The sequence below is a fragment of the Phymastichus coffea genome, unplaced genomic scaffold (genome assembly GCF_024137745.1).
Source record: "Phymastichus coffea isolate CEN01 unplaced genomic scaffold, Cenicafe_Pcof_1.1 PCOF00025, whole genome shotgun sequence".
NCBI classification, from domain to species: domain Eukaryota; kingdom Metazoa; phylum Arthropoda; class Insecta; order Hymenoptera; family Eulophidae; genus Phymastichus; species Phymastichus coffea.
The window spans coordinates 2054938-2080958 of NW_026706836.1; the positions used below are offsets into that span (position 1 = coordinate 2054938).

Below are 26021 nucleotides of genomic sequence, written 5' to 3' on the forward strand. Positions count from 1 at the left end.
GAAGTCAATACAAATACTTCTCCTGGTTTCAGCTTCTCTTTCAGTTGAGTCTAAGTCGATTGATTTTTTGAAATAAAATGATTAGGCATTAATTTCTTTGATTGAGTGCATATTTCAGATATGAAGTCTTTTGTTGGTAAACATTGTTTTATCAGTGTACAGCTATCGATTTACTGCCATACGCTAAAAATGACTTTCGCAATATTTTTTACTTTTAGAATTTCCTGCACGTAATCGTGAAAATATTCAAAACCTGGCCAAGCTCTAAACAATTTCTTAAATAACAATCAATTGTCGCTTCTTTGTACATAATAATTGAAAAGCAATCATTATAATTTTGTATTGGGTGTTCAAGCCCAAGCGTTATCCTTTCCAAATCAGTAGCTTCAACCATATTTTTGAAATTTTTATGAATAGTGCAAACACATACATTATGTGTGCCTTTAGTTCCAGCCAGTTCAACGTATTCTGGTCGAAACTTTGAAAATTTGGTTAGTCTGATGGGATTCCTTCAATTCTCTATGTATATACGCTACTCAAATAATAATACTTGCTTTGCTTCTAATTTTTTAATTATACTCGTATCTTCTGATACTACAATGACATTTTTCAAATTTGGCATTAACCAGCTATTCACATCACATGTATAAAAATCTATCACCAATTTTTTTGTATTATTTGATAAAGGTTTCCCTTTCTTTAATGCTGGTTATACTAATATTCCTTCTAATTTCTTTAGTTTTTAAGCTTTCATTGACATAAGCCTAGTCGTTCCCAATTCTTTAACTGTATTACGAATACTCCATTCCTTTTCGACTTAGCACTTTTATTTACTAAGTCTTCATTTACAGATGGATATACATCTGACCTGGCTGTTTCATGTGATTCGTATACCTTTGCTACTTTTAGATTCTCAAAAATCGCTTCTACAATTTCTGCAAACTTTTGCTTCATTAATTAAATGTGAGTACTCTTGAAGAATAGCTTCTGATATTTTGTGTGAATCGGTCCAAACATGGCCCGTTCGTCCGAGCGGATTAGAACATATATCTGATCGATTAGTTGATATAGTTTGTAATGGGGTGATTATCCTACAAAATGAGAAATTTATTAACGCACAAACTCCCACGATGCAGAGCTAACTGCCGCTCCGTTAAACACGTATGGTTCTATGTGTATTCGCCTTTGCATTTGATACTTTCGTTTCAGTGTCTTCTTTTCAACCGAGTTGAACTCACCTTAATTCACTTGACTTGTAACACTCGATCTATCTTCAGTATGAATGACTTAATGCCTAATCCGCCTAATCCCCTAGACGAAATCGGATTAAGACTTAAGCCTTTATAAATCTATTAACTATTAGGAAACGAAATGACGTAAACGGCGAATAAAATTAATGAAATTTAATTAACAAAAACTACAAGTCTTTTACGGGACGAAAGACTAACGCACGCGAATAGGATTCACAATTATTGATTATAATTCGAAAATTGCCGCGAAATCTAACGCTCGGCGCGAATACAAAAAATTACGCTCGCGATATACAAAATACTGTCGGCAGTATTTTGTAGCGCAATAATAGGGAGGTGCACCTACCCTACGGTGCAATTACGGTAATCAACCATAATTGTTGAAGCGAGATTTAAACGGTGCTCTTTGGATCAACTGCGCTGCCTCACACTCAAATCTGCTGCTGCTTTTGTTGATGCTGCTGTAAATGCTGCTGCTACTGCTTATCTTCCTTGCTGTACTCGCACGTATTAAACAGTATCCACGACTTTATAATTAATAATGGCGAAACACAGTGCAAACTAAATTGGTGGTACTCTCGCGAAAGCAGCTGAGGCTTAACTGCCTATTTTCAAAACCTCGCGCGCCCTCTCTCTCTCTTAGTCGTTCGAACTAACATCGCGAGTAGACGAATCGCGAACAGATCGATTAATCGATTCGACTATCGTTGCAAGTTTAAGAATCAAAGATTAAAAGTTATTTTATATTTGAACAGCTATTTGACAATTTTCCTATTATTATATCAACTCTACCAGAGGTGTCATCGAAAATTAATTTTGTTTATATTTTATTTACTTTTTTGTCTTTTATGTGATATTGGCTAAACTTGAATCTGTATAACTTACTTAGTCAAAGCTATAACTTAAAATAATCGACATTATTTTAAAATGTCTAATTTAAATTATATTTGAATAATCAATAAATGCTTGCATGAAAAATGAACTCACTGTTTTATAATTAAATATTATGATTATTCAATCCAGCAAAAATATTTTCAATTTATAAGCATTCAAATCTCACTCATTATTTCATTTTTTTAATTATTATATGAACTATTTGTTGTGAAAAAGTAAAATTCTTACATGATTTGAAATAATGCAGAATATTATAACTAAAAATATTATCGAATAATTTATTTAATATTTGGAATAAAATCATACGCCAACTGATGTCATGCCGTAATCTTTTTTAAATATTCGTTGAATAATAGAAAAATTTGAGATAGTTTCATTCTGTTGAAGTGTATAAAAAGCGTTATTTTTTGTAGCTCTATTCAAGTAATATACTATAAGTCCGTTCACAGCTAAAGATCAAGATTAGCATGCAAAAGGGTCAGCGAGGCGTAAATAAATGGAAATAATCTATTACTCTTCACTTCTTTTATTGCTTCCAAAGTCAACACAGAAATAAGAAAATATTTCTAAACAGAAAAATGTTATGAAATATATAAGGAAAAATAATTAACGTTAAATATGAAGTGATGAAAACTCGACTGTTACGTCTTTCAATCGTAAGTAAGATTATATTAATTAATATATTTGAATAAGTAAGATAATCTATTAAATTAACTTTTCATTTTTTCCAAAACTTCAAAAGCTCTCAATGAGCTGCCTAGCCAGCTTGTCACAATCTCAATCCTTGTTCATTATTTAATAATTCTAAAGATTAATTAAGGTAATCTAGAAGAATATGTAGTTTTAACGTCTTTGATATTTTTACGCCCTAGAATGTTTGTATAATTTATCAATTTTTCATATCATCCATCGGTTCTAATATTGTTACAGTAAAGAAGGTATCTACAATCTCGTTCATTATCTTGAATGCAACAATATAAAGAGTTAAAGCGAACGAACCAAGCTCTTAATAAATTTCTTTGTCATTAAGTTTTTCTGCTTCTGTCAACAGTTATCTGTACGCATTGCTACCAAATATTTTGCTGTGGTAACCAGAACAAATGGTTAACAAAGCCTTGAAGAATATAAAGTTGGAATAACACACTTTTCAATAACCAACATGTCACCATCTTCTTCAAAGATGAGGATATTTATCATACTGTGACAATTTAACATATTTTTTGCAAATAATTTTTAGATAATTTTTTATCTTGTGTTGTTGTTAATATCTCTCTTCAAATCGTGCAAATTCAACAGCATAGGCATTGATACATAGATGTAGCGGTTTATTAATTATTTATCAGAAGGGCAATTCATGGCTATTTCAAACAGTTCAAAACATCAAATCACCAATTTTGTTCAAAGTTGGTAGACTTGTTACCTATACAGAGGTCAACATCTATGCAGAGTTTTCGAGCAAAATATTGATAAGGAGCCGACTTATCAACTGTTGAAAAAATATTGGACTTTTTTTTATTAATTTGATAAACAATTTTTTCAAAAAATCGACGATATCTCAAAAAACGATATTTTTTTTTAAATTTTTGCACCATCGTATTCCTTGTCATTGTTTATATAAGAAACCGTTGAAAAAATAAAGTGCTCGCTATTAGGATTAAGACAGCACTAAAATGAAACGAACCGCGCGCTAGTCGCTCGGTCGCTCGGCCGTCCGCTACTGGTGCGGTTCCAACGTTGCTTGCGGCAAATGCCTTTAACGAATAAATAATTTCATATTCATCAGTCTATATGTATTTATCTAAATAATATATAAATTAGTTAATTAAATTTAAATTAAATTTAAATTAAATTTAATGACTTATTTACTTAATATAACGTAATACAAAGTAATATAAGTAAAATAATATAAGTAATATAAATGAACTATTGTTTTGTACAATCTGAAACAACATTGAATGAAACATTTGCTCTGTGCGTTTGATCGGGCGTGAAAATGACGTATATTAAAGTTTTTTTTAACTATTCCTTCTCCAATAAGAGATAAAAAAATGTAATTTTAAATTACTTTTGGTTTTTATTTGAACAACAGCAACAATGACTACGATAATGATAACATCGCTTCTAAAAAATTTCCCCTCGAACGATTACACAGGCTCTTAAAAAAAAAAAGATGTCTACTTTTGATTAGAAATACTTTTCTTACGTATTTTTCGATGCTGAATCCGAATCTAGAATAAAAGAAAAGGCTTTTCCTCGCATATTTTGAGATTTATGATGAAAAACTTCATTTTTTTAGCTTCGTTCAGGGTTTTACGAAATTAAAAATTATAAAGAGTGAAAATAAAATTATTTTGACTACAGAATTGAATTCTGTCAACATATTTATACCCCACATTCCTTAAAATCTACGTTCAAATTCTTTTAAGTCGTGGTGAAATCTTTCACCTTGCCCTTCACTAAAGTCATCATTATTTTCAGGAAATTGATTAATATGAGAATCAAGAAACTGAAGTATTAAGTTTATTATGCAGCCTAATTCTGATTTCTTATGAAACACTTATTCTGTGAAGAAAATCTTTCTCTAAACAATAATGAAGAGTAAGTTCCTATCGGTAGATAGCGAACTGTTGATAAGTATTATAAATATGATCAGAAAAGTCTCAACAATTTAATTAGAAAGATTGGTTGAACCAAAGAACCATTGGAGTAGCTACGAGGGGGGTCAATAAATCTTTACCAAAAGAAGGAAAAAAAAGTTTTGCGTATGTAATTTTTTTTTTATTTTTCAACATAATCTCCTTGAAGGTCGATACATTTTATTAAACGGCCTTCCAGTTTTTTTAAGCTATCAGAAAAATATGATTTCTGAAAACCCTCAAAATAGGCTTTTGTTTCGGCGTGGACTTCTTCATTTGACGTGAGTCGTTGTCCGACAAGCCATTTTTTAAAGTTAGGAAATAAGAAAAAGTCACTGGGAGCCAAATCAGGCGAATATGATGGATGGTTAATTAATTCGAACTTTAAATCGTTAATTTTTGCCATCGAAATTGCACACGTGTGAACTCGAGCATTGTCTTGAAGAAAGAGGCATTTTTTTTTTGTTCAAGTGAGGACGATTTTCTTTGATTTTTTCTTTCAGCTAACCTAATAATGACGTATAATATTATCCAGTGATCGTCTGGCCGTTTTCCAAGTAGTCGATGCTGATGATTCCATACGCATCCCAGAAAACCGTGGCCAAAATTGAAATGATTGTACCCTTTGATACCCCTGTGGCCTCAACTAATCACTCAACACCATATCATGGATTTTGTTGACCATTTCGGGAGTACTCATTTCTATCACACTTTTCGCCAGTGCGTCGAACAGGTTCATCCTCAGATCCCAATTTTCTCTAAATAGCTTTTCTCCTAGCCCCCATAGTTTTCCGAGTCCCATATGTATTTTTCCTTCTACCTTTTTTATCTGCTTTTTATTTCCGTTATTTCTGCTTATCACATATCCCAAGTAGTTGTACTCTTTAACCATCTCTATCTTCTCACCTTCCCATTGGAATTCTTCTTCCTTCCCCCTTCCTCCTCCTCTCCCGCATTTTATCATCTTTGATTTTCCTACATTAATCTCCTTTCTTCCAGGTATCTTTTTAATTTTTTCAGCATTGCTTTCATTCCACTTTCACTCTTTGCTATTATCACTATATCATGTGCATATCCTAATGTCCATATTTTCTTCCTTCCTATCACTACCCCTCCTCCTTGTACCTATTTGATCTTGACTTCCAGGTCGACGAAGGCAAGATTAAGTAGCGTGGTGCTCAAAGGGCACCCTTGCCTTACGCCTTTGTAAGTCTCAAACTACCCAATTATTTCTTCTCTAAGTTTTACCTTACTCCCTGATTTCTTATATATTTCTTCTATTCTTTTTCTAATTTTTCTATTTATCCCTTTCTCTTTCATTGTTTCCCATATTTTCTTCCTCTTTAACTTGTCAAAACCGGCCTTTAAGTCGGCAAAGAATACAAACAGTTTTCCTCATTTTTCCCTTATTTCCTTCCCTTTTATTGTTTTTAATATATATATATATATATATATATATATATATATATATATATAGATACACATTGCGTTCATTGTTCCTCTTTTCTTCCTGAATCCCATTTGCGTATCACTTAGCGTTTCTTTAGCTGCTAGTTCTCTTTTTAGCTTTTTCCTCAGTATTTCCGCATATATTTTATATTCCGTGTCCATCGGCGTTATTCCTTTATAGTTTTCTACTTCTTCTGTCCTCCTTTTCTTATGTATTGGTACTACTATTCCCTGCCTCCATTCTTCTGAATATCCTTCTCCGTTCCATACTCCCTTTAAGCACTTTGTCATATCTCGTTATCAAGCATTCCGTGCCTTCCATCCGCGCTTCATTTGCTATACCATCTTCTCCTGTCGCCTTTTTTTTTCATTTTTCTTATTACCTCTTTTACTTCTCTTACTTTGATCTCTTCAACTTCCTCTCCTTCGCTGTCTTCGGTTTCTTCCCCTTTGCTTTCTTCCTTTTCTTTTTCTCCCAGTTCTCCCTTGAGGTGCTTTAACCATTCTTCTTTTCCTATATTTTCATCTAATCCAATTCTTTTCTTCCTATTGCAATTTACTTTATCCCAGAATTTTCTTCTCGTCTTATCTTTCTTATTTCTTCTGCCACTCTTTTTCCCTCAGCTTCTTTCGCTTTTCTTATTTCCTTTCTGCATTCTCTTTGCTTCTAGGTATTTTCCTCTGTCCCCTTCCTCTTTTCTTACCTTATTTAACTTTGCCATCACCCTAGCCCTTTTTATCCTACATTCTTCTTTCCACCAGCTTTTTTTCGATCCTTTTTTTTCCTTATCTTCTTTTTTACGACTGCGTTCCTCTCTCTCTATTTTTTATCTCTTTCCATTTTTCTGTTCCCTCTATTGCGTCTATCCATCTCTGATACTCTCTTATACCTTCTTTGCTCCAGTCCTCTATCATTCTTTCTTCCTCTTCTTTTCTTTCTTCTACTATTTTATCTCCCAATTCCACTTCTACTGGTAAATGGTCCGACTTTACCCTCTCTTTTATTTGAACCCTTTTTATTGCCTCATCACCTTCCTCGTTATCTACTACATAAACTAACGTTGACATTTCTCTCACGCGTACATATGTTATTTCTCCCTCTTTATCTCTTCCTTTCTCTTCTTTTCTCCCATTCGTTATCACTAAACCCATTTCTCCTAACCGTTTTATCATTTCTTCTTCCTCTGCGTTTAACACATTATCCTTGGTCTTTATTTCTTCTAGGTTTTCTTCTGTCTCCCTTGCTCTCCCTTCATTTCCTGTTCTTGAATTGAAGTCTCCTCCTATAATTACTGTTTTTCCTTTGTTTTTCTCAATCTTTTCGCTTAGGTATTCAAAGTTTTCCTTTTTCTCATGTTGCATATACAATGTTGCTATCATGTATTACCTCCCTTCGATCTTTATTTCTCCTGCTATTACCTCAATTGTTTTTTCTTTCTTCCATTCAACCTTACTCATTTCTTTCCTCTCTCTTACCGCCATTATTCCTTCCCCTATTTCTCTCCCTCTTCTTCATTCCCTTTTTGAGTCTCTCTAATCTATATTATACCCTTTAAATTGCTTTTTCACCCCAGTTTTTGTCCCTTGCCTGTTCACTCAAGTTTTCGTTAGCTCTATTATATCGAATTCCCTAACATATTTCCAGTCGTCTTCCCAATCCCTGCCACGTTCCAGAATAGTATCTTTATTGCCTTTCTTCCCTCTCTCTCCCTTCTATCCTCTCTCTCTATCTCTTTTTTTCATATTGTTTTCGAAACTCTTCCGCCCTTTCGCCGACCATTTTTCCCTCTTTCTCGCTCCACCACCATTTTTCTTCCTCTGACTTCACCCTGTTATGCTACATCTTTGCCTCTTTACCTTTACTTTTTATTTTTCTCGCTTTCCTTCTAACTTCCTCTCTTATCTTCCTCTGCTTCCACGTCCAGTCCTGAACTATGTATATCTCTTTTTGTCCTAGCTTCTTTTTCCTCTTCATAATTGCTTTTTTTTCCCATGATGCGCATCTAATATATCACATCTTTTTTCCTCTTTCTTCCCGCTGTCTCTCCTATTCTTCTCAGATTCACTATCTCCCCTTTCATTTCTAGTTCCTCTCTTAACCTGTCCTCTGCCTCTCCCTTGTTCTCCCATCTTAACCCACACTCTAAGTCTGTTACTATTATATTGTTTAACCTACTTTCTCTATCCATTTTTTCTCTCATATATTCTATATTTTTCTTATTACCTACTTCTGTTCCTCTTTGCTTCTCGTTTCCTCCTTCTATACTTTCTTTTAAGTTCACGCACGCTTTTTCCAACTAGTTCATCCTCTCTCCCCATTTTTCCTGCAGTTTTGTTTCTCTAAGTTCTGCTTTTTCCCTTTCTTCTTTCATCTCTCTCCTTCTTTCTTCTCTTCTTTTTCCCTCTGTCTCCATTCTTTCCATTTTTTCCATTATTTCTTTAAACATTTCTGTTCATTCTCTCCTTTCTTCCTCCCATGCTTCCCTTAAATCCCCTATATCTGACCGTATCTTTTCCATTATATCTTCTGCACCACTACTTTTTCCCACTTCTCTTATCGTGTTGTCCAAACCCTCTCCCCCGCCCCTTCCATCTCGCTTCCCTCACTTTCACTCTTGCATCTTTTTGCCTCTCTCATTTTTCCTCTAATATTCTCCCTCAGCCTCTCTCCGCTCTCTCTCCCCCACATCACCTTTACTTTTTCCTTCTTTTCCTCCTCTGGGCCTTTCTTATCCATCCTTCCACCTTTATCTCTTAATTTTTCTGTTGTCACAAATCTTTCCATCACTATCCTGTAAGCCTTAATTTGACTCTCTATTTCTGCTCGTGATCCCACCTTTATTCCCTCTCTTACCTTTTCTGTCTCCGCCATTGCTTCTTATCGCCCCTCCTCTCTACCTGCCTTTCCCGCTTCCTGATTTTTTCTCTTAAGCTCATCTTTTCTTTGTTCTTTATTCCTCTCTCTTTGCTTTTTCCTGCTCTTTTCCAAGTCTCTCTCTCTCTCTCTCTACTCTATTTCTCTTCCGCCTCCACGCTGTTTTCACCTCTATCTCTCTCCTCAAACACTTTTCCTTTTAACTTTCTCACCAAAACTCGCACTCACAGCCAAGACACGTCCACTCCCTTCCACGAGTCGAAAACCACTTTCGTATTTTATCAAGTATATTTTCGTAATAAAAATTTAAAAATTAAGTCAAAATAACGATACTCTGTAAATAACTGATTTAAGCACAATGGCTGTTTACATCAGCCACAAGTTATAATTTCAGTATTATCGTGATAGCTATATACAAGATCTGTTGTTGTATTGAAGTAAAATTCAACAAGATTATAAAATTCTAGAGGTCTGTTAGTTATGTATCCACATTTAAACCATGAATATTTAAAAGTATCATGGAATCTCGGAGATTATAACTGATTATACACGACACGGTGCGTCTGAACAACATTTAAATGAAAGGTGCCAACACTTGAAAATTTCTTTTTGATTTCGAAAATATATTATTTGTGGGTCATAAAACCACGATCTTTAAAATGATCGGTGTAGCCCTTTTCGAAAAAAATGAATTGAAACATTTTAAATAGCACAATCGAAAATAAAAATTACTAAAAATACTCTTTGGTAATGTTTATTGATAAAAAATTCAAAAAAATAAATTGTACATTTTAAATATAAATAATATTCTTCAGTTTACGCTACTACATAGTGGTAAATAAATTTTTATTTTCTAATTTATGTTTCATAACATTATAAATAAATTAATATGGCTAAATCATAGTTGTCAATATTTCCGAAAAACATAATGCAATATAACTACGTACGGAATGTAATAGCTTGAGTGCCAATTCGACTCGTGATCGATCGTAGAAATGTAAACAAAGGCTGGAAAATTCTATATCGATTTTCTTTGATTAACTTATTATTCATTAACTAAGACTCGATATAAATTTTTTTTCTGTTAAAACAAAGTGTTTTGTCAATTGAGTAAATGAAATATGTCTAAAAATTCATTTAGTTCCAATGAAAATCGATTTAAAGTATGTTTTTTGTGTTTTTGAAAACAAAAGTAAATGTTTGTTATTAAAAACCAGTTAAAAGTTGACACGCAAAGTTTAGTAAAAAACTACCGTGATCAAGATAATTTACCTGCAGCTTTATGCTGCACATGTAGAAGGTTTGTTTATAAAGCAATAAAATCTGAGAGGAAAGAGATAGAAGTTCCAGATTTGTCGAAATTTCTGTTATTCAGGAATATTATAAAGCAATAAAATCTGAGGGGAAAGAGATAGAAGCTCCAGATTTGTCAAAATTTCTGTTATTCAGGAATACAAGGTCAAAATGCGAATGTGAGGTTTGTAAAATAGCTCGCAGTATACCTGCTAATTTTTCTAGCGCAGTACAAAGTGCAGCTACGGGTAAGTAAGTATTTGAATCGAGTTTTTTAAATAACATTACCTGTGTGATTATTTTCATTTATTATTTCAGATGAGGGTATTGAAGCGCCTGCTTCAATATTATGCAATTTATGCTGTAGTGTGATTGGAAAAGGAAAATCGCTTAAATGTGATTCTCAGTCTCACGTTAAGAATCTGACTAAACTAGTTTTGAAGACTCCTGCCAAAACACAGAATCAAGTTATTTTGCAGCTGATTAAAAATAACATCAATAACAAATTGAATAACAGCGGGGACAATAATTCGTCCCGTTTAAAATTTTCACAGATACATGGACGCCCTATTGAAATTTCAGTAGGAAAAACAAAAAACGTGCTTCTTTCAAAAAGTCCAATACTATCTGCAGATGATTTGTTGACTATGAAAACCAACATGAATCTAAGTGACCGAAAATTTTCAAAATGGCTGCTTCCATTCGTGCAGGAACGAAAAATAGAAGTGATTGAGCCAGGATTAAAAAGAAAGCTTATTTGTAAAGCTCATTCCTTGGATGAATTTTTTTGTTACATAGAATTTCCTCTAGTTAAGTTAAATGCCAATGAAGTTTCAAATGCTCCTATAGTCGGTATTTATTGCAACGACGTTCCGGGTTTTTATATAACATGTGAGACGAGAGCGAAATCTATCAGAAGACCACTTGAAATTAGGCATTGACGGAGGAGGTGGATTTTTGAAAATACGAGGGTCGTTTGAAAAGTCCGTGCAAAGTCAGAGAGATGGCGCTACTAGTGCGTATCAAGGTCATTTTCAGTTAGTGGCATATCTTGGAAGAGCACACACCAAGTTTCATGGTTTGCAGCTGTTCCAGCAAAATCCGCAAGACTTTAAGCGTCGTTTCGTCGCTGTAGATTAAACATGGATACATCACTATACTCCTAAGATCAAAGAACAGTCTAAACAATGGGTTACCAAGGGGGAATCTGCTGCGAAAAAGGCGAAGACAATTCCTTCGGCCGGGAAGGATATGGCGACTGTCTTTTCGGATTCGCAAGGAATAATCTTCATCGACTATCTGGAAAAGAGTAAAACCTTTACAGGCGAATATTATTCATCGTTATTGGATCGTTTGAAAACCGAGTTGCTAGAGAAACGTCCACGATTGGCCCACAAAAAAGTCCTCTTCCACCACGACAATGCGCCAGCTCACGCCTCAGCAGTTATGGTCGCAAAACTGATGGAGATAGGGTTCCAACTCGTTTCACATCCCCCCTATTCTCCATACTTGGCTTCGTCGAACTACTATTTGTCCCCTAATATGAAAAAATGTCTGGCGGGGAAAAGATTTAATTCAAACGAGAAGGTGATTGCAGAAACGAATGCCTATTTTACAGACTTGGACAAATCCTATTATTTGGAAGGGATTAACAAACTAGAGCAGCGTTGGATGAAGTGTATAAGCCTAAAAGGACTATGTTGAAAAATAAAAAAGATTTATTAAAAAAATCAAGTAGTTTTTATTTTTGCACGGATTTTTCAAACGACCCTCGTACGTGTCTCAATACAGTCAACATCTAATTCGGAGATCGAGTTGACAGCAGAGGGTAAGAAGCGCGCGAAATATGTTGAAGGTATCATTCAAGCATGTATGCTGTACTTTTTCTTTCTATAAAAAATGTTTTGTCAAGTGTTAATATACATAATATTTTTTTGCGTAGGTATTGCTGCAAATAAATTCAAAGACTCTGGTGTGAAAAAATTGTTTATACTAGCAGCTGTCCCAAGTGCTCAAGAGAATTACGACAATGTAGGGCTACTTCTTTCCATATTAAATATCAATCCTTTCAATGAAAAAATAGCAACAGACTTAAAGTTGGCATTATTTAAATATTTTGGTCGGCATTATGTCACATAGTAGCGCATTCATACCTGTGGTGAGCCAAGATCTACCGCAAACGTTTTACAAAATTATGAAAAGTTGTCAGCTGATGAATAAGGCTCAAAACGGACGGCGAAAAGATATTTCAATTGTGTTCATCCTCCACTCATTACAACTACTCAAGATAAGTCATTCTTAAACATTATTCCACTACCCAAACTACATCTCATGTTGGGTGTAGATAATACCGTCTTTACACACACACTTAAAGAGTGTAAAAATGAAGCTCCAGCCTGGGCTGACGCTTGTCATGTTTATCGTGAAATAAGACGAGGAGGATCTGGATTCAAAGGAAATGCATGCAGGATGCTTCTAGAAAATGTAGATATTCTAGGAAGTTCTTCAAATCTTGCTGTATTAAAATACATACAGGTATTCAGCGATTTTAAAAACATAGTCTTTGCATGTTTTAGAAATTTTCTAAATAAAAATTACATTACGTGTATCGAAGCTTTTAAAAAAAGCTACATGTCCTTGGGTGTTAGCATACCACCTAAAGTTCATGCAGTTTTTTTTCACATTGAGCAGTTTTGCCACAACTCAGAAACTGGCCTTGGGTTCGATAGTGAGCAGGCTATGGAGTCCGTACATTTTGATTTTAAAAATGTTTGGCTCAAGAATAAAATTGATGTGAATCATCCTGATTATTGTAACAAGCTATTACGTTCTATTTGTGGTTATAACGCATTACATGTTTGAAGAATGTGACTTATTGATATTAATTTATTTATAATGTTTTAAACATTAAACCTTTTTTTCTTTCTTAAAAATTTACTTATGCCTATCAAATAGTATAAACTAAAGACTATTATTTATATTTAAAATGTACAATTTATTTTTTTGAATGTTTTATCAATAAACATTACCAAAGAGTATATTTAGTAATATTTATTTCCGATTGTGCTATTTAAAATGTTTAAATTCATTTTTTTCGAAAAGGGCTCCACCGATCATTTTAAAAATCGTGGTTTTATGACCCACAAATAACATATTTTCGAAATCAAAAAGAAATTTTCAAGTGTTGGCACCTTTCATCTAAATGTTGTTCAGGCGCACCGTGACGAGGGATCGCATTTTTATGATATTATTTCTTTCGTATAAACTGACATAATAATCCATTTAAATAATTATATCTGACAATTTTTTTACAAAGTGTTTCCAGAAGCGAAATCCGTAAACATCTAGGGGCTGAATTTTATTTGCCGTATCCGATGGTATCGTCATTAATTTTCTATTCACCTCTTTGGGTGCAACTTCTTGTACCGTAGTCCGGCATTGTTTATTCCAAGAATCCAAAAGTAGCATAGATGAATTTTTAGTACTTTTCAGAAATACTTCTGTCACCTACGTCTGAAAAAGTTCTTTAAAAAAATTTATAGATTTCGAAGCTTGTGTTTATATATTTCCTGGAGTAAATAGAGTTTACCTAACCTGGGATCAAAAATTTCCACTTACCTCTTTCAATACAAAAGCGAAGGCGAAAGCAACTAACCTACGGCAAATATAGTAGGCTATATCGTATAGCTGTCTGTTAACGGTGATAGTGATTGTGCTATGTTTTGTACTTTCTTAATTCCTTTAGAAGCTTTATAAGTCAATGTTCTACCGATGCGAATTTCAAAATTAAATCCTCTTTGATCAATTAAATACGTTTTCTGCATCTATTTAGTAAATACCTGTCGGACTTCAGTTCGAAAAGATTCACACTTGTTTTCTATATCATTAATTTTCATTAATAAAATTTTTGCAACAAATTTAGTAATTTTTCGAGATAGAATATTGTATTTTTTTTTAAATTCCTGAATCGACCAATGTGATGCTTTGAATAAAGGCATATCTATTTCTGCTTTCTTTTGTAAAGCTCATCTTATCAAATCAATATCATGAATAGTCAGTTTTGATGCTATGGCTTTTTTAAAATTATTTAAAATGTGTTCTAAAATTTTGAGTGATGTTTCGTATCTGTTACCCCTTGCTTCAACTTGCTCTTTCCATCGTTGCAATTGTTTTTCGTTACTTACTAGTCGATACTTGTTCCGTACAGTATTTAATGAATAAGGCTTACTTCTGTCACTCAACCACACTTCTTCTTTATGTTTAAATTCTACATTATTTGCTCATATGAACAACAGAATACTTCTGGAATATTTTCAGACGTTTTATTTTCTTCGTATTCAACCCCTTCTCCAATAACTTCATTGTTATCGTAAAAATATAGCGTTATTTCTTTTTCTACATCAACATCAGAATTTATTACACATTGTGTTATTATTTCTGCTAATCTATCATGTAACGATCTTTATTCTTCATTTTATTTATTACTTATTATATATACATATTATTATACAATATAACTCTATGCAAACAAGTTACACTAACAATAACTGAAGAAATATATATTTAATTTATAGCTTAATTTGTCGCTTATTTAATTTATAAAATATATCCTCAATAAAATATGATTCTACCCTCTGCAAAGTAAGGGAAGCAAACTCTTAAGTCAATTTTACTATTGGGTTAATAAAAATAATTGTATTTGGTTCAAAAATGTTGATTGAAAGTGGAAATATCTGTAAAAATGTTTTAATAACGATATTTAGGGATAAACTTTAAGAGTGGTTTTATCTCCCTTAATAAGTAGCTAAAAAAATACGTATTTAATATTTTTAGATAATATACTGATGTGCAATGTTTCAAGAAAATCGGAGAGGGAAACCTCCCTACCTCCCTTTGTTTGTAATGGTAAAGAACAATGATACTGTGCTTATAACAGTTATTACTAGTGATGAATCATGGGTTTACGTTAATGATCCTGATACAAAACAACAGACTTCACAGTGAAAGCACTTAATTCATTCAAAATTAAGAAAAGCACGTCAAAGTCAGAGCAATATTAAGTTAATGTTAATTGTTTTTTTTTGATAGGGAAGGTGTTGTGCACCACAAATATGCACTAACAGGTCTGACAATCAATAAAGAATATTACGTTTAAATTTTAAAACGTTTACTCGAAGCAGTGAGAAAAAAATGCCCACACTTTTGGTAAAGTTGTGACAGGCTTCTTTATCACAATCATGCGCCAGCGTATTCATTGAATGTTGTGTAGAAGTTTCTGAGTAAAGACTGTATTGCGTACTTCAACAACCTCCGTACTGTCCCGATATAGCCCTATATGACTAGAGGCTGTTTCCAAAACTCAAAAAACCACTTATAGAAAAGCGATTCGATGAGAAAACGACGATTGAAAATAATTCGAAGACCGTATGGTATATATGGTATATATGGTATATATGGTATATATTGATATACTCAAGACCAACCTTGAAACTGAGTTCCAGGACTGTTTTGAGATGTGTAAATATCGCTGGAACCGTGGTATTCCATCAAGTGAGAATTACTCTGAAGGATGCCACCCACCTGATGATGAAAAATAACGCCAGCGTGGAGATATTAAGATGGGCCTAATACTTTCTGAATAAACCTGGTGATTCACCTGAATTTACTAGTGTTAGTCTACGTCAGATAAATTGACAATTTTGAAGAACTTAGAAAATGGAAAAAAATTAATTGATCATTAATTCTTACTTTCCAATGTTTCAACCTTTGAACAGTAGTTCTCTTCATGAACACCGTTATTAAAACGATATAATTGATATTATAAGATAAGAATTGCTTTGTTATATTGTAATAATTATTCACACCATTGGTTAAATAATTAAGTTAGTACACAGTTATACATTAGGTTATTATTGCACATTAAAATTATATTTCAAAAGTAATAAGTAACCTACAGTCAAAACAGTTAAAATAATCACAGTAATAGTAAGTTGACTTTTGGTTATTCATTATACAACAAAACTAGTATATTAGACAATAAAAATTGGCTTGATAAGTAGGAAAATATGTCTACACTATTGTTTGCAATATTATTGCGTCGTTATTCTGCAGTCATATATAACTTGTAGACATATATCATATACCATCATAATATACATACAACCACCTACAAATGTACATTGTTTCATGGAAGTTCTATGCCATATTTTTCTGAAATTGTAATCATAAGAATGAGACCACCAAGCTACATCTGTATATTGTAAAATCAGAGTTTATATACTACGATTTGTTATTAACGAGAGTGTATGTTTCGAAAAGCTTTTGGTATGCTGATTCTTTCTATGTTTTGAAGAAAATCAACTGCTAAAGAATTTTATTATTCATCAAACAATGGGTACCAAATCATTCATATTGTTAATCTTACATCACTCAGAAAGTTCAGACGTGCGATTACTTGTTCTCCTACTTCGAGGAACTTTTAGAATATTATTAAATATAAACAGAAAACAAAAGAAATTTAAGCAATAACATCAGCAAATAATTCGGAATAATTGCAATAGAAACCTCATTGAATGTGGCATTATCTTTCGTTGAGATTCCTGGAACCACTATTAGGAAGGTATCTTATGAAACTAATTTTAGTAGAAGTACTGTTCACAAATAAAACTGCTGTATTTTTATCCATATAAAATCAAATTTTTTCTTTGTTTTTTTTTTTGCAATCTGTCTATCTTTTAATAATTGGTAGGTGAATTTACATTACGAAAAAATAAATGACAGTAAGATGTTTTAGTGAATATGTTAATTTAATTTTAAGTCTACAAGTAAAATTGAAACTATAAAAAGAAAAAAAGATTATAAGTAAATTATAATCACATTTCATAACGTTAGAATTTTATGCTACTTGAGTCTGGAGTTTGTAATAGATGTATTCAGAAGACCTCTGATTAGTTGGTTTGGATAGCTTTTCAGTCTAGTATTATATTTTTTATAGCAATTTATTATTTCTTCTTTTACGATTGGTATCTTGAGGTCATTACGGATTTTTATTATTATTATTCGGAACAAACCATGGAGCTTGTACTATGTTACGTAAAACTTTCGATTGAAATCTTTCTAATATTTCAATATTTGAGTTTAAAGGGGCACCCCACAGTTGATTGCCGTAAGTTTAAATTAGTTTAAGAATAGTTTTATAGAGCAGCAATTTATTCTCTGTTGAAAGTTCAGATTTCCCTCCTATGAGCCAATACATTTTTCTCAATTTTAGCCTTAGTCGTTTACGTTTTGTGAATATGTGCTCTCTCCGTATAAGCCGTCAATCTAAGAGTATTCCCATATATTTAATATGATTATTTTGTGGAATGCTTTTGTTGTTTAGTATAACTGGTAAATAGGTGTTTTTTTCGTAAAGTGAAGGTTATGTGGGTGGATTTACTTTTATTAAATCTCAATGTGTTGAGCCCGTTTTGAAGATTATTTAAATAATTTTGTAGGTTTCGAGATACGGTAGATGTCACCGAGTGTGACGTTATAATAGCTGTGTCATCTACATATGTTACTATTGTGATACCTGAGGACTTAAGTAAATCCGCGGTATATATTAAATATAATATAGAACCGAGAACGCTACCTTGAGGTACTTCAGCATTCATTAGTTAACGTTTCGATACGGCTTTGTTTATTTTAATTTGAAACGTTCTGTTTTGTAGATATGATTTTAGTAACTCGAAATGTTATTCAGGAAAATTAGTCTTGAATTTATTCAATAGCCCCTTATGTCAACCTATTCACTTTTTCAATAGTTTAGTGGTTGCATCTAAAACCAAATTGAAGATCTAGAATAAGCTTTTTATAAAATTTTATAGGATTGCTTATAGCTAAGATTAGTTTTTCACAGATTTTAGACAGCATTGGCAAGAGACTGATTGGTTTGTATGACGTTACATGTTTAGCTGTTTATCCGGGTTTAGGTATCAGTATAATTTCTGCCACTTTCCACGCTGTACAAAAGTAACATAATCGGAAAATGTATTTAAAATTATTGCCATGTATCTTATTGCTATTGTTGGTAGCATTTTAATCATTTTTCCTGAGATATTGTCATAACCAGAGGGTTTTTTGTTCTTAATATTATCAATTATTTCTAATACTTTTTATACTTTGACCGGTTTGATTGGTTCACAATCAATAGTGTATATGACTTCTATTAGAGTATTTTCTCCATTTTCCGTAATTATTCTTGGATGAGGTTCGAATAATACTTTGCAAAGATGTTTGGCAAAAGTAACTTTTTCCTCATCTATTCTGGTCCATTTTTCGCTGGGTTTTCTGAATGGTGGGGGATAAATGTTGTTGGATATTTTAATTTCCTTATGGTTTTCTGTAACGAGTCGTCTGTTGCCTCTGTTGGGTCAAATCATTTCAGGTATCTTTGTATTTAAACATTTTTTTCTTCGTGTAAAATATTCTTTAACTCTTTTATTGCTTTATTTAGTTTAGTTCTGTCTTGATATGATCTTAATTGCCTGATATCTTTTCCTTAATATTTTCTTTTCTTTAATTTTTTTTAGCTATTTTGATAGGGATATATTGTTCACTTCAGGAATTTTTGCTAGTAACCGAGCAATTTACAACAGCCACATTTAACAGTAATTCAACATTAGTAATGTTATTTTCTTTATCTGTATTCGATTTGAGCGGACTATTACAAGTTAAACTTTTTTTTATATAGTTTTAATATTTTTCCTAGTTAGTGGTTTTATGGTATTGTTTTGAGCCAGATATATCTGCATATAGTCATATTAAGACTGGTGAATGGTTTGATGTTGATTTCAAGTAAGAGGATTCCTTGAAATACCTTTTATTTACACCTTTGATAATAACAAAATTAATTAGGTCTGGCAACTTGTTCATATCTGATGGCTAATAAGTAGGTTTGACAGTTCATATTTGAAAATAGTTATTTTTCTGTAAGACTTCATATAATGCTCTGCCTCTGTGTGTCGGGATCGGCGCTTTTTATCCCCACCATGGATATTTTGCGTTGAAATTGCCTCAAACTATAAATCTGTTCTCTAGTTTTGTTAAAAAAAATTTTTCCATATTTATTGCATTATTGTTTTGTTTGGAGCGTAGTTTACGGTAGATATAGTTATTGGCCCATGTTTATCTGTTATTACAACAGAAATTGCTTGCAGGTAACTTTCACTCCTGCGTATATATGTGTATGTGATGGTTTATTTTTGCTTTTATTATTATTGCAGTTCTTCGATGCGCCCTGTCGTGTGGATGAGTTGTTTTGTATATAGCGTAATTGTAACCTGTAGAAAGTTTTTATTTGTGAAATGCAGTAGGTAAACTAGAAAAGCCTTAGCTCAGGGGGTAATTTTTTTTGCAGTGCAACGTATGTACGCACGCGCATATGCGTGTCTGCGTGTGCGTGTGTTACCTTCCGAAGATGGTTTAATTAGAAAAAAGTACAAGTATCTGTGAAGACCAAGATAAAAAGAATATGCAACACAAAATTCTGCTTACTTTCTTTTTTTATAACCTTCATGGTTATAAGCTACTATAAATAGCATAGCGTAAGAATCATCGAATCATTCATCAACCAGTATTCCAATAAAATGAATCACTACTCTAAAGTAAAGTACACACTCTCCTTTTCCAGAAGAAGACCCAGACGAAAAGAAGAACAAAAAATCATCGACATGGAAACAAACTATTTCCAAATTTTCGAGCAATACTAATAATTTTTCTGGACAAAAAGGCTATCAGCAGTTCAATAATGAAAAGCAGGACTAATAAATATATGTACATATGACATCATTATAGAACACCTCAACTACCATAAATAAACATTTTTTTTTCTTTTAAATTCTATGTTATATACGTAAATTTTTTTTCTATTGATAAAAATACAAAATTTATTATAAAAAGATGAACTGCTGCTGCTGCTGCTGTCATTGTCAGCGAAGAATTTCGCTTTTTTGGATAGTTCAATAAAAAAATAAAAGTATTTTTTTTTTGTATCAATTGACAAAAATTTTTTTTATTAATAAAAATATATCTTATTTTACATATTCTGCAATGATAGTCGATTCGATCGTAATAGCGTCAGCCGTCCTTGGCTGATAATCCTTTCCCGCTATCACTAAATTCTTTAAGGGGAAGGTAAGGGAGGCGGTATATCGCTCCCAGCAAGGCAGAAGAGGAAAGGCGATCGCAATAAACATTCAAACCTTTTATCAACCAAATACGTTTATTATAAAATCGCTACCTTGAGCAATGGCGAATAAAACAATATATCAAACCTTAACCTAATACACAATAACTTCTTACCACTAAATGAGATGACCGGCACGTGAGCGCCTTGCCATCTCACAACCGACTCGATACACAATAAAGAAAGAAAACTTAATAACTAATTCAGCTGTGCCGGCCCGCGAGAGCCTGGCACAGCGCACAAGTCGCGAATAGCCAAAAAGGGTTAAAACCGATTAAGGAAGAGAAACGAGAGGAGAGAGTATGACCTGTTAATTGGCGAAGTCCTCTCGGCTGGCGAGTTGATCGTATCTCTGCCGGCCGGTGACCTCCTTCGATATGGCGTGACTGGTGGACAAAGGGCCGCTCTCGAAGAAACTTTTCTGTACGTTAGCTGGTATGCTCTCACTTGCAGGGTCAATTCCTTAATGCTCGCGAGAAGCGACGCAATAGTGCGTGAGAGACTACTTCTCACGCCCTCCCCACTCATTTACCTAATCGGCAGCACGCGGCACCGCCAAGCGTGGCCAGTGTCGCGCGCCTAGCCGCACTATAGTTGCAGTATAGCAACACTCTCTCTCTCTCTCTCTCTCTCTCTCTCTCTCTCACGATGTCTAACGAGAGCACATGTTGTTGCAGGCTCTTGGCCACTAATACTGTTGTTGCTCTCTCTTTCTTTCTTGACGAAGAGAGAAACCGATGCTGAAACAAAAGACTGGCATCAGGCACGAAACATACGTGCGCCAGATGCCCACCATGAGCCCTTGCCGACGTCGGAGAGAGAGTGAAGGGACGCAGGGTGTAGGCCATGACCAACCTACACCGTTACACGATCAATCGATACTTTCGCGATTCGGTAGCATTCGCGATGCTAGAGCGAACGTTTAAGAGAGAGAGGGGGCGCGCGAGAGTTCAAAGTTTCAGTTAAGCCTCAGCTGTTGCTTGTGAAAGAGTACCGCCAAATTATTTTTCACTGTGTTTCACCGTTTTGATAATCAAAAGTAGTTTTCTGGGATTTTGTGATACATGTGCGAGTAGTCGTAAGAGACAATCACAGCAGCAACAAACGAGTAGCATCATTAAGGGCAGCAACAGCAAATTGGTAGCGAGATGAACCGGTGCAGTCTTTCCAGGGAGGAATTCGTTGGTCTACAATCAGTTTCTTCAAGAATTATGGCTGATCACCGTAATTGCACCGCACGGTAGGTGCACCTCCCGTTTTCTGCGAGACAAAATATTTACGAGAATATTTTGTCTATCGCGACCCTTTTTGTGTGTTCGCGCCAAGCGTTAGTTTTCGCGGTAGAATTTTGAAATCTCTCTCTCTCTCTCTCTGTCTCCGTATTATTGTTAAGCATTGTAAATCCTATTCGTGTGTGTTAGTCTTTTAGCCCGTCAAAGACTGTAATTTATTAGAGATAAACGATATTAATTTTATTCGCCGCATTACGCTATTTCGTTTCTTATTAGTTTAACGGATCTATCACCGGTTAAATTTGAAACCGATTTCACCTAGGAGATTAGTTGGAATAAACATTAGGTCTCTCACACCTAAGATAGATCGAGTGTCACAAGTCAGGTGACTTAAGATGAATTCAACTCGGTTGGAAAGAAGACATTAGAACGAAAGTATCAAACGTAAAAGCGAATACACGTATACTCATACGTGTTTAACGGAGCGGCGGTTAGCTATGCATCGTGGGAGTTTGTTCTTTAATAAACCCATTTTGTACCAGCTAATCCACCGCGTTACAATATATAATTATTTTTAATTTAAAAAAAATTATTACTTACCGTTTCTAGAAGTTAATAGGTGTTAAGTATATTTTCCATTGTCACTAACAACAGGCGGTTGCAATCACGACGCTCTCAGGAAGCTCGATTATAATCCGCTTAGCAAAAACATAGATGATGAACATGGTGCACCATATGGCCAGCCGCGAGGCTGGCCAGGTCAGCTTATGCAAAATCTTTTGTCAAAGCGGCGGACAGTAGTTGTCTTCCTCAACAGAGAACGGAGACTCCTCAAACAAACAACTCGTTGTTTTAGGAGAGGACGTCGAAAACTTCTCTCTTTTGTGTACGGGCATATGCAAATGCTGAAGTACAAAATGCGTCACCGATTGCCCTCGACAAGCAACTAACGCTTGTCGACCCGAAGTGAATGCAATGTATATTTGAACGAAGACTTGCAATCACAAGTGCGGATGTGTGTACCTTCACGCGGTGGGGCTGAAAACGCTGTCTCTGTAAAGAAACAGTAGGCAAAACACACAACGCTTGCCCCCAGGGCAATAGGCCAACCGGCCAAACAAAACAAACAACACGGACCATGACAATACGTGGTGAGGTGCGGCCTGTAAACGCCCAAACATTCAACGCGGAGTCTACCACACCCCAAGAGCTCAACTCGAGCCCAGAAAAGCCAAAATCCGGGAGTCACTTGAAGGGAAATCTCTTAGGATTGTGGTACCGCGCGCCCTCTTAGAGGACGGGAGACCGCTCCGGGAGCTAGTTGCAGAGGGCCAATGGTCCCGGCAATCCGAATTTAATTCGGGTAGATAACAAATTACTTCCTATCGACTGGCAATCGGTAGGTGCCACTACTGTGGGTAAAGAGTCGCGGCCGTGGTCATAGCAGCCACCCAAAGTTCTTTGCCTCGAGCTCCCGGAGTAAGGCCCGACACCAATTGTGCGAGAGAACAGTCCATTGGGCCGAGTAACTCTCGATGACTAGAACGCACTACGGATGCCAAAACCCTTAGGAAAAATATTTTCACAGAAGGGCAGCATCCTTCCTGCTAAGGAATTGTTTAAGCCCTAATAGCTAAAGCAATTTTGCAATTGAAAGCGAAATTAGTGGCTGTCAGCTCCCTTTGAAAGCGAAAACCATGCACTAAATGTCCATCAGATCCAGTGCTGCTAATGGCGAACACAGGCTAAGATGATAGTAAAGGCGGAAACCCGACATACTCACTCAAACGCTACTTTGGTTGCAATTCGTCTAACACCTAACCCGGACTTGACCAAACGAGGTTTGATTAAAAATCAAACCCAGCGTGAAATAAAACACGCTGGTACACTCGTAATTAGCTTTAAGTTATATTATAATAAGATTAGTTCTAAGCAGTTAACAGTAATTTAAGCAATAGCATAAGCAGTAGTACAGTAAATAGAAAACAATTAAATAGTATTAAGTCGCATTAAATAGTAATAAGAAAGTTACCAATTAAAGATTAAAGATCAAAATCAAAGTAAAATTTAAATAAAAACAAGGAAAACCTTAAATCAAATCAAAATCAAAATCAAAATCAAAATCAAAAATAGAATAAAAGCTAGAAAAATAACTAGCTAACCAATCAAATGTAAATAAAAGAGCCATGGGAAACCATGGAGAAACCCGACAAGGTAACGAAGCTCAAGCTCAAGTCAACACGCACACGCATAAGTACTCACTGCTCGCACTCGAACGCCACTCGCTTAATTGAACGCGCACGTTAACGCCAGAACTAGAATTGAAAGCCACCCTCCAGAATCGCCAGTAGCGACTCCGAAGGAGGAAATATATAACTAGACATTGCGTTGTACCTTGAAAGCGATATAGTCAACCATTCTAGGTATTATAAGGCAAGGAAACGTAAGCAGGAGGCGACCGTTGAGAAACCAGAGCACTGCTCCAATACTCCGGCGTCAACTCAGTTTCCCTCGCAACCAAACAATCTTGACGAAAGCAAAGATGATTGCCCACCAGTTAAGAGGTTTAAGTTGAACGCACAACAAAACCCTGAACTGGGCCCGAAACTGAGGATCATACAGTTGAACCTCAACAAAAGGCAAGTAGCTAACGATGAGCTGGGTGAAATCATGACAGACAGAAATTTTGACATACAGGTGGCACTGGTACAAGCACCATATCACTGGAATAACGCGATTTCAGGTATGGGCAGTGTCGCAGCCATTCACGGAGCCAAAAATGGCGAAACGATTCAAGCTGCGATACTCTACAATTCGCACAAGGTCACTGCTACCAAGATTTCTAACCTGTGTGACTCCTACTGTGCTTGCGGACAAGTGGTCGGAGCCTTTGGCGAAATTTACTTCGTAAGCATCTACTGCCAGTTCAGCCACAGCAGGAAGACCTATCTTGACAAACTAGCTGAGACTCTGAAGCAATTGAAAGGCAAAAGAGTCTTAGTTGGAATGGACGCAAATGCCAAGTCAAAGATCTGGTCTAATACATAGGACAAGAATGGAACAGTCATAGAAGAATTCATAGACCAATATGGGCTAATAGTGGCCAATAAAAGGGGCCAACTTCCAACGTGCCGTGGCACGAGGGGCGAGACGGATATCGATGTAACTTTACACACGTCAAATCTGTCAAACCTCTTGGCTAGCTGGGCGGTGAAAGAATGGACCACCAGTGACCACAGGCCCATAGTGATTGAACTGGATTTTGCCTCACAACCAGCCAGACTCATACGAACCGGAGAAACATTAGAACCAAGGTTCAATATGAGAAAACCTGATTGGGAGAAATTCGGGAGACTTTGTAAATTCGAGAAAGAGAACCTAGCTAAACTCCCTTTAAGAACCTCTGAAGACATTGAAACATATGTTTCTAAATTCGAAGAGGTTCTAATAAGGGCAGTAAAGGACTCTATTCCATCAAAAATGAGAAGAACGCGCTCTCAACCCTGGTGGAATCCTGACTTGCGAATTAAGAAGCGGGTGATACAAGGACATCGAAAAATCGTCGCTCTGAAAGACAAGGAAGGACCGAATAGAAAACAAAGGTAAACCCTCCAGAGATTACTTGGAAAATTAAGACAAATGAATTCTGACTATGCAAGGGCTATTAAAAGAGCCAAAAACAACAGCTGGCGAGATTTCTGCACCATTGAAAGCGAAAAGAATGCTTGGGCGTACCCATACAAACGAGCATCCATAAAAGTCAGAATCTCAAAAGCGATGTGCACGGTTAACCGTAATGGTTCAGTCACAAAAGACTGGAAGGATACAAGCATGGCTCTACTAGAAGCACTAATGCCTGATGACGACCCAAGCTGCGAAAACGTTGTACACATAAAGATTCGTAGAGATATGCGGGAGGTTCCAGTAACCGGCGACGCAACGCCTTTCCTAATAAGGGAAGTTGAAATGGCCCTTAAAGCGAACAAGGCAGGGAAATCACCAGGCAAAGATAAAATAGAGTCAGAAATGCTTGTTAACGCAAAACCATTACACCAGGAACTGACGCGACTTTTCAACGCCTGCTTAGAATGCGGAGTGTTCCCCAGAAGATGGAAAAGTGGAATGCTAATCACGTTGTTCAAAGGGGTTGAAAAACCCGAGAAC

General features: G+C 35.1%; 2 protein-coding genes across 7 annotated transcripts in view; one reads left to right on the top strand and one right to left on the bottom strand.

Moving 5' to 3' along the window:
- Positions 1-26021, bottom strand: part of LOC131675535 (serine/threonine-protein kinase NLK) — a 709408-nt gene that overhangs the window by 200020 nt on the left and 483367 nt on the right. The window lies entirely within an intron of this gene.
- LOC131675536 (uncharacterized) overlaps positions 2692-26021 on the top strand; it is a 488580-nt gene continuing 465250 nt past the window's right edge. Inside the window, exon 1 of the mRNA XM_058954554.1 lies at positions 2692-2800. The gene's annotated coding sequence lies outside the window, so the exon portion shown is untranslated. The remainder of the gene's footprint in view (positions 2801-26021) is intronic.